The 10,654-nt window shown below is 44.0% G+C and overlaps 1 protein-coding gene and 1 pseudogene across 2 annotated transcripts in view; one reads left to right on the top strand and one right to left on the bottom strand.

Annotated features, from left to right (window-relative positions):
- LOC144953546 (uncharacterized) overlaps positions 1–10,654 on the top strand; it is a 253,823-nt gene that overhangs the window by 95,134 nt on the left and 148,035 nt on the right. The window lies entirely within an intron of this gene.
- The window catches only part of LOC144953587 (uncharacterized), a 31,418-nt pseudogene that overhangs the window by 13,104 nt on the left and 7,660 nt on the right, over positions 1–10,654 (bottom strand). Inside the window, exon 3 of the transcript XR_013640843.1 lies at positions 638–2,291. The product of XR_013640843.1 is annotated as an uncharacterized LOC144953587 (transcript). The remainder of the gene's footprint in view (positions 1–637; positions 2,292–10,654) is intronic.

Raw genomic sequence — 10,654 nt, forward strand, 5'->3', positions numbered from 1 at the left:
CAAAATGTTGTATGTACGTACAAAATCAGACAGGTATTCTTTCAATTATGATTCAAAATAATCAAAGGGCACATTGGCAACATTTTATTACTATACTGAAATGTACTGCGTCATGTTGCAACGTATTTAGAAGTTGATCTGACGAGATTAGGCCTATATGTGCAGCACTCTCATAGAGGGAAGCCAAGTAGTACATTCTCTATTTGTTGCAGAGGTTCAAGGTTCAAATACGACTGGCATATCAATCATCGCCCTGGACTTACAAACTCATATACACATGCAGGCCAGTGAACGGTCAAATTGAGACAAACAGGGGCAGATGCCCATTATGGGCACCCATCGAGTGTCTAAGATGAGATATGATACAAAACACTTGAGTCACTCCTGGTTAGAGATCGCCCCAACCCACAGGTTCACAAATACTGGCCACTCTTACACTGCAGTTTGAACCTAGAAATTGAGTGTTCAACTTCACATTATATTCATTAGAAAGGCCTGTGACAGAGGTGCATCCATTGGAGCTTATTTGTCTGAAGCTTGCACATCTACCTGGTCTCCATTTGACTTTGTATTGTCTAAGAAGTCCACCCACACCTCCACATCCACAAACTCCTGGGAGTTTCCGCGTTTTGCCTCAGTCAGAATTTAGTTCCTGCTTCACACTGCCTCCATCTATGTGAAGGTCCCATTTTGGAGTTGAATCATCTTCAAATTTAACCTTCACTTCTACGCTCTTCACTGTTACTTCTTCACATTTCACCTTCGCCTCTTCATATTTCACCTTGAAACCTTTCAAAGTGTCCAGGCTGGGGTTGTCTTCTGGTTCTTGTTTCATGAACAATGGGGTCATTGCAGCACTTTGACTTTCACAAGCTGATTTCAGATTACACTTCTTGTGGATTTTCTGATGCGTGTGTGTTCTCTGGTGTTTTTCAAGATTTGATGACTTTGCAAACACCTTCCCACACAGAGTACACTTGAAAGGTTTCTCTCCTGTGTGTGTTCTCTGGTGTGATTTAAGAATTGATGACTTTGCAAACGCCTTCTCACAAACAGTGCACTTGAAAGGTTTCTTTCCTGTGTGTGTTCTCTGGTGTTGTTTAAGAGTAGATGAATCTGAAAATACCTTCCCACACACACTGCACTTGAAGGGTTTATCTCCTGTGTGTATTCTCTGATGGGTCTGAAGATTTGATGACTTTGCATACGCCTTCCCACACAGAGTGCATTTAAAAGGGTTATCTCCTGTGTGTGTTCTCTGGTGTTGTTTAAGAGTAGATGAATACAAAAATGCCTTCCCACACACACTGCACTTGAAGGGTTGATCTCCTGTGTGTATTATCTGGTGGGTCTGAAGATTTGATGACTTTGCAAACGCCTTCCCACACAGAGTGCACTTAAAAGGTTTATCTCCTGTGTGTGTTCTCTGGTGTTGTTTAAGAGTGGATGAATCTGAAAATGCCTTCTCACACACACTGCACTTGAAGGGCATCTCTCCTGTGTGTGTTCTCTGGTGTTGTTTAAGAGTAGATGAATAAAAAAATGCCTTCCCACACACACTGCACTTGAAGGGCATCTCTCCTGTGTGTGTTCTCTGGTGTTGTTTAAGAGTAGATGAATTAAAAAATGCCTTCCCACACACACTGCACTTGCAGGGTTTGTCTACTGTGTGTGTTCTCTGGTGGGTCTGAAGATATGATGACCATGAAAATGCCTTCTCACACACAGTGCACTTGAAGGGTTTCTCTCCTGTGTGTGTTCTCTGGTGTCTTTGAAGATGTGATGACTGTGCAAACGCCTTCCCACACACAGTGCACTTGAAATGTTTCTCTCCTGTGTGTGCTCTCTGGTGTCTTTGAAGATGTGGTGACCGTGCAAATGCCTTCTCACACACAGTGCACTTGAAAAGTTTCTTTCCTGTGTGTGTTCTCTGGTGTTGTTTAAGAGTAGATGAATCAAAAAATGCCTTCCCACACACACTGCACTTGAAGGCCTTATCTCCTGTGTGTGTTCTCTGGTGAGTCTAAAGATTTGATGATTTTGCAAACGCCTTCTCACACACAGTGCACTTGAAAGGTTTCTCTCCTGTGTGTGTTTTCTGGTGTTGTTTAAGAGAAGATGCATCTGAAAATGCCTTCTCACACACACTGCACTTGAAGGGCATCTCTCCTGTGTGTGTTCTCTGGTGCTGTGTCAATTTTCCAGTACGATCCGTGATGTTTACATGCTGGTCGCATTGTTTCCTTCTTGTACTGAGCTGCGCTGAGTGCCTTTGCTCCATCAGGCCAATTCTGCAGAGCGAGGGTCAGCTGCAGACAGAAAAGCATGTCCACACCATCTATGTGAGTATTGAGGCACAGAGGAATGCATATAAACACAGTCACACATGACTTACACATCTATACATATTCATATTTTCATCATATAGTGAAAGAGATTCCCCAATCCATCACAAGGGCTGTTAAGGCACACAATGAGAGGGCAAATGGTCATAAATATGCCTGGACACCCTAGTGTCTTCAAAATGAATGTTTACCAAAAACTCCAAGCACACAATTTTGGTTGTCTAGCTACGACAGGAATATTTATTTAAGAAAAATTAGCTAACATAGCAAAGGCTGTTGAAAAGAATATTATTTGCATTATGCAGAAATGTATAAATTAATGTTCATTTGCAACTTAGAGGTGTGAAGCCAGGCTCAAATGAGCTTGAATGCGAGGATGAACAGATATAACTTCAGCTGCATATGTGCAGTGTTAATTTCCTGACCATTTACATTCTTATAAAATCTTGTTCTGTACCTGTTGAATTCCATAACGAAATGGGGCCTTGCATATGTTCTACAAAAAGATCACCTCCCTGGGAAAATCTTGACTTAAAACTTTAGTGACAGCGGGAATTCATATTCTTTGGTTATTTCGGTAAAGTCACGTAGATAGAAAATAATAAAACAAATAAAGTGAATAGAATAAAAAAAACGACTAATGTAGACTGTAGCCTGGTTCTTAGCCTTGGTGAGCGTACTGGCAGTCTATAATGTAGACTGTAGCCTGGTTCTTAACCTCGGTGAGTGTATTGGCAGTCTATGATGTAGACTATTGCCTGTTTTTTTTAGGAGACCTTTGCAATGGACTAGACCTTGGCGATGGACACTCACAGCATTGTATGTAAAAAAGTCCAGGCAGCTTCCACATAGTGTTACAGAGCCTAATGAAATAATGCTGCTAGACCAATTTGAAGTGAGACTTTGGATGCCAAACCAAAGCTGGTCGTGAACACATTAACCAGGTATAGGAGCTCCTCCACCACGTGTAGAACGACCTGATTATTCATGGAGAGCTGAGTAGGTGCAGTGTTGTATGACATTAAATTCCCAGGGAGGTGTTCTTTGGGTCATTCGGTTAAGTCACGTCACTTAACCGAAAGACCCAAAGAATATTAATTCCTGCAGTTACGAAAACTTTAAGTCAAGATTTTCCCAGGGAGGTGATCTTTTTGTAGAACATATGCAAGGCCCCATTTCGTCATGGAATTCTCCAAGTACAGAACACGATTCTCCAACTCAATCATTGAGTAGCCATGACCAGATCATCAACATGCGTAACATGGTTGACCAGCAGGGGATAATCCCTTGACTATAACCAGGCACCGATTAGCGTATCATTATTACTCTATGAAATGCAACTTTTTTACAGGGCCATTGTGAGCTTCTCAAAACACATCATTATTTGAAAATGCTACGTAATGTAATGCATGAGGCCAGAGGGAATTTCGGCCACAAGCCAAATTGAACAGGAAAGGGCCCTGACTCCTGGTCACACAGCTTTAGATGGGCCTGCCTAAAATCATAAAAATCCTCATCGAATGTGAGCAGAGGCAGAGACATCGAAAACAAAAAAACAATCCAAAACCCCAAGCTTCTTTATGGTACTATAGGCCGTAATTACACCAAGAAAGCAGAGATCTAGTTGCTGCTGAAAATCCGTACTCCTGTGCTATAGTTGATGGACAGAAAATACAGCAGCCCCTTGAATAGCACGGAGGTTACATTCTTGGAAAGTGCCGATATTTAATATTTAAGCCTTACCTAAATAATGGGGTTAGGTAAACGGCATATAAAATATACATCACAATTGAAATAAGTACTGTACTGTATTCCCAATAAACTAAATTAGCAGTATCTGACAAGCACAACGGGGTGTCAGCCAGATGCGAACTGCCCATATCCCCCATTTAACACCCTTGCCGAGCACGCGCACGTGTGTGTGTGTGAGAGATTTGCTCGCGAGCGTGTGGAATTCCGACGGCTCGGACGGGATAGCACCATTGTAAGTCTTCTTCCAGAGGAGGAGGTGAGGGGGGGGACGAGGGAGCCTCTGGGACCCCGTGAGACAACCCCAGGATGGGTGGCAGGGATACAGACTGGCATAGGAGATATCGCAGGCCATGCGACCCAAATACGCGAGGAGGTAACCCAAGTATACGGGGAGGTGACCCAAGTACACCTGACTGTGACCAAGCTGCAGTCCACAGCTGAGATAGTCCAGTCCGAGGTGGGAGGGCTGCGCTGCGCTCCATGGTCGGGGGGCTAACCAGGCGAGTATCTCAATAAGAGGCAGAACTCGAACAAATGCACACTTGGGGGGGTAAGGGGAAGTAGGCAAGGGGCCTTTTATGGAGCCACCGCCCTTCCCCGTGCGTGCTATCTATGCATCTCGTGAGAGACAGTCCCCAGACCGCCCGCGCGAGAGAAGCACCAGGGTTAAACACCAAGGCCTCCCTAAAGAGGGGACCACAGAGGGGTGCAATCGACGTGGTCCCAACACAAATAAACTGTCATGATAATGGTGAGCGAGTGACCCCCACACAGATGCCGACAACAACACCCCAGAATGCGGCGACTGCGGGTGACTGGCTGCGGGAGCTGGTGGCAGGAATAATGGGGGCCACGTCGCTTGTGGAAGGGCAGGTGAACAGGCGGCGTACCCAGATTCTGCTGAACACGGGGGGCGGTAACGTCACTCGTGAGTGCAACACACTGCAGCGTGGTCAGGGTTTAAGTGGGCCGCCTACAGGCCCCTGATCGTGCGCTGCACACTGCAAGTGGAAGTGGGATGGGACTGCTGGGGAGGGTCACCCTTAAGGGTCGCCTCGGACACCAGGTGTGTAACCACGAGTTATACGTGTCGAGCGTATTATGCCACGAGTGTATTACAGGTACCGAACTCCTGAAAAAGTTGGGGCTCAGCCTGCAGCCCTGCCGGCGATGTGCCACCGTGGAGGGCAGCGGGGAGCGGATTCCTTTCTTGGGACAAAAGCCAGGTTGCCCCCGCTTTGAGCCCGTGGCCGCTATCCTGGCGTCGGCCGTCACCGTCGGCATTCCACTGGGTTTTCCGTTTTTCTCCAAAACCTAAACTCAAAATATATTTGGTGGTGGTCAAACAGTCCAATGCAGGACCCTCCTGAAACATAATCTTTAACTGCTGAATAAGAAATTAAATTGGAAAACCCTCAAACACAGTACACTATTTTTATTTTACCAGGTGAAGCCATCTGAGCTGCATAGCTCTTTTTCAGAATCGACCTGGACACAAATGATAGCTCAACTTAGTGGCTTATAATATGGAAATGTTTTGCAGCAAAATTCTCAAAATGCATGTTTCTAAATGTGGAGAAAAATCAATGCCACTACAGGGAGAGAGAAAAAAATGTAAACTCCAATTATTGTGTCAGCGTTGGACTCGAACCCACGACATTCTTCATACCATGTGAGGTAGTTAACATCTCGCCACCACAGCACAATACATCACACACACACATTACAATGAACACACTGACTCCCTCTCCCTGTACACTCTACACGTGTGACTCACTCTCAAGCACTCGCCCCAAGCGCACCTCTCAGCTGCTTTCCCCAACTACTCTCTCCGGTCTGCTCTTGGTGACGTCACCCGCCAGACAGAGGAGGAGGCACCGACTCTGAGGGTGACGTCACCGCGCAACACGGCCGCTCCCCACACAACACACACGGGGTACACTGACACAGAGTATTCTAACACACGAAGTACACTCGCACACACGGTAATCTCACACACGCAGAGTGCACTCACACACGTAGAGTACGCTTGCGGAGTACACTAACACAAATGAGTACACTCACTCACAGTATTTGTTTTTCTAAGGGTCCTTCGATTTTTTCCCTCCACATTTAGTAACATGCATTTAGATTATTTGGCTGCTATAATCTTCCACGTGAAAAGCAATTTCGTTTATCTATAATCTATGGCCAAGTGGCTTCTGACAAAAGATCTAACAGCTCTGTGAGCCTTGGTTGGTAATATAAAAATAGTTTACACCATTTGCCAGTAAAAAATATAATTGTTATTTTAACCCTTTTATCGGGCAACAAAATTGACACCTTTTTGCATAGACCACAATACCTGCAGTCATAATGCAAACAAAAAACATAACTCTGATAATATATGCACTGTCCTTGAAGTTGATTGGTCCACACACCCGAGCCAGCTTTCCTTAGTGAGGGGGGGTGTTAAATACCTTGGTGACATGACGTCACTAGCAGGGAACAGCTCTCCCCGGCGTCTCACGCCAAGTTAAAACAGTGGTGACGTCAGAGAACGAGATCAGGGTTAGAGTTTAAGTTTATTTAGATTACATTTATATTGTTGCCTCTCTTGAACAGAGACCCCTTGGGTGCGTGAGCTCAACACCAACGTGAACATTATTGTGTGTGTACACTGTATGCAATGTGTATGTTTACACACTGTGTGTGTGCGTGTACACTGTGTGTTGCACAGTCGGGGGTACAGGTGGTGCATTGGCCAGTCAACGGAGTCAGTCGACCCATGGCACCTGGGTCTATCCCGTGCACATGGCCCGGCACAAACGCCATGGTGACGTCACCGCCACTTAGTGGCGAATGGCGGTTGTTGTTCTTGTTACTGTGGACAGTGCTGTGGGGGGAGGGCCAATTCCGATTAGCCTTTCCCCTCGGGGCATTCGTAGCTACCACATCAGCTAAATGGGGGCTCTGGATGGGTGTGAGGGGCTGGTAACCCCTCCACCTTCAATAAATTACAACTAAACCACGTCTAAGATTGCACTTGAAGGGTTTCTCTCCTGTGTGTTCTCTGGTGTTTATTAAGAGCAGATGAAACTGAAAATGCTTTGCCACACACACTGCACTTGAAGGGCAATTTTTCGGTGTGTTCTCTGGTGGCTCTGAAGAACTGATAAACATGCTAATTTCGTCTCACACACAGTGCACATGAAGGGGTTCTCTCCTGTGTGAGTTCCCTGGTGCTGTCAAATTTCCAGTACAATCCGTGCTGTTTCCTTGTACCGAGCTGCGCTGAGTGCCTTTCCTCCATCAGACCAATTCTGCAGAGGAAGTGCAAAATACACAGTCACACATGCATTACACGTCTATACTTTTTCATATATTCATGATATAGTAAAAAAGATTCCCCAATTCATCACACGGGCTGTTAAGGCACACAATGAGAGGGCTAATGGTCATACATATGCCTGGAAACCCTAGTATGTGAGCAAAGACATCGAAATCAAGGAATCCAAAGCATCAAGCCTCTTTATGGTACCATAGGCCTTAATTACATCAAGAAAGCAGAGATCTAGTTTCTGGTGAAAATCCGTACTACTCTGCTGTACTCGATCGACAGAAAATAGAGCCGCCCCTTGAATATCGGAGGTTACGTTCTTGGAAAGTTCTGCGAGTCTGCTAAAAACGCGATATTCAATACTTAAGCCTTACCCAAGTAATGGCGTTAGGTAAACGTCAACTAAAATTTACATCACAATTGAAATAAGTACTGTATTCCAAATCAACAAAAAACTAAACAATTGAAATAAACATTGGGAAACCGTGTCTCGTTATTTTGGTTACAGGTAAACCCAACACTAATGGTCACACATGCTGTCTGCTTCTACTCGACATTGTACGAAAAGTCCTCCCAAACCTCCACATCCACAAATGGATGTGATTAGTCTCTGGCTCCATTAGCGACCTGGAAGTCAAACCCTAGAGCCTTCACAGGTCACCTTCACGAATGGTGACGTTTCCCAGCTGCCATCTTTATTGGGTCCTTGAATCACAAAAGATGGGTTTATGGAACTTCAAATTTCACACGTCAATCTCAGACTCTGCTCCTTGTACACCTCCTTACGCGTGTTTTAGTTTCAAGACAATTCAAAAGGCCTTCCAAGTGTACTTTAAGTGGTTTTTAATGTGTGTTCCCTGGCAGTTATGAAGATTTGATTACTGTGTAAATGCATTCCAAGACAGTGCAGTAGTTAGATTCCATGGAGGCGAGTTCTGCTCTTGGTGACATCACAAGTCAGAGAGAGGAGGCCCTGACGTAACCCACTCGTTAATTTGAGGTGATGTCTTCAGAGGAAGCGTCTACATATTTAAGTAAACATGTGGTAAACAAGGTGGGATATCAATGGACACATACAGAAAGTTTCATTTAAATGGAAGTAAAAATTCAATAAAAACCTAGGCTAGAATACAAATCTTAATTTTAGAACTTTCATGACTGCAGGAATTATTATTTGGTTCTTTCGGTTAAGTCACGTCTAAAGATAAAATAATAAATTAAATTAAATAATAGAATACTTTGTCCGGAATAGAATATTTCTAACCCCCCTCCCTCTCTCTGCCTCCGCCCCCCCCTGTCTATTTAAGGCCACCCCACAGAGACGATCACCCCTCTCTGTCAACTGTGTTGCTCTCGCTATGTATGTATCTTGTGATATCTGTCTGCTAATATGTCTGTCTATAGTTTTCTGGTTAGATATTATGTCGCTATTTCATTATACCTGATGATGATTGCTTGTGTTGCAATCGAAACGTCGTATTCTATTATTTAATTTAATTTATTATTTTATCTTTAGACGTGACTTAACCGAAAGAACCAAATAATAGAATACAAATCTGTAACAAAAATCCGCGATGCCTTCAAATGTTTTACACAAACTATAAATAACACTGCCTTTTAGGAATGCATGTGTTCAGTACAGGCCACCTGTGGACTGGTTTTGGTGTACAATGTCTCAACAGTCGGGCTTTGCTTCAACTGATGTTCATCAGCAAGGTCCATTTCAAGTCTCAGTTCGACAAAATTTATATACGTAGTACAAAATGATAATTAGTGTTCTCGTGGAGAATGTATCTCCTATACGTAACTTTTAAGTGGCATACCTTAACTGATGAATGATCCGACTATGCTCCCGATTTCAGAGACAATGAGTTGCCCCAGTCAGATGCGTCCTGATTCACAAAAATATCCTTTGACCCGTATCACAAAAATAACAGCTCTCACGTGAGTTTTTGTACAGGTTACCACCAAAACAGATACTTTGTCCGGACATCACATATTCCATGTTTGACATTAATACACAAAATGTTGCATGTACGTCCAGAATCAGACAGGTATTCTTTCAATTATGATTCAAAATAATCAAAAGGCACATTGGCAACATTTTATTACTATACCGAAATGTACTGCGTCACGTTGCAATGTATTTACAAGTTGATCTCTGACTCGATGAGGCCTATACGTGCAGCACTCTCATAGAGGGAAGCCAAGTAGTAGTACATTCTCTATTTGTTGCAGAGGTTCAAATCCGACTGGCATATCAATCATCGCCCCCGTCTTACAAACACATATCCAGATGCAGGCCACTGAACGGTCACCTTGTGACAAACAGGGGCAGATGCCCATTATGGGCACCCATCGAGTGTCGAAGATGAGATATGATAAAAAACACTTGAGTCGCTCCTGACCCAACCCACAGGTCCACAAATACTGGCCACTCTTACACTGCAGTTTGAACCTAGAAATTGTGTTCAACTTCACATTATATTCATTAGAAAGGCCTGTGACAAAGGTGCATGCATTGGGGCTTAATTGTCTCAAGCTTGCACATCTACCTGATCTCCATTTGACTTTGTATTGTCTAAGACAGGGGTCCTCAAACTACGGCCCGCGGGCCACATGCGGCCCACCGAGGGCATTTATCCGGCCCATGGTCACTAATTGGGCTGCGCTTGTGAGCACTAATTGGACTGCGCTGGTGAGCACTAATTGGACTGCGCTGGTGAGCACTAATTGGGCTGCGCTGGTGAGCACTCATTGGGCTGCGATCTGTGAACAAAACTGCAGGTGTAATTAACTTTATAATGGCACCCGCACCAGTGTGAGCCTGGGGTAAAAGCGGAGTTCCCCCAATCAGACTGCATTGATGGGCAGTGCAGTCTGTATGTCTCTGTGTGGGCAAAGTTATTGCTGGTATATTGTTTTTGTAGCGCTGTATATATATTGGTATTTTACTAATAGCAATTTTGACTCCCTAGGAAACAATGATGTCAAGAAAGAGAAAAATGTACTCGGAGTGTAGGATATTCAAAAAACAGTGGACTTATGATTACTTTTTCATGCAGTACAAGGAAAGAGCTGTGTGTCTGATATGCCAGAATATAGTGTCTGTGTTCAAAGAATACAATTTACGTCGACACTATGAAACTCAACATGAAGATAAATATGATTGTTTGGTCGGAGAAGTGAGAAAAGATAAAATATTAAAACTGAAAAATACATGAACAACTCAGCAAAA

This window comes from Lampetra fluviatilis, chromosome 78, assembly GCF_964198595.1.
Source record: "Lampetra fluviatilis chromosome 78, kcLamFluv1.1, whole genome shotgun sequence".
Taxonomy (NCBI): Eukaryota; Metazoa; Chordata; class Hyperoartia; order Petromyzontiformes; family Petromyzontidae; genus Lampetra; species Lampetra fluviatilis.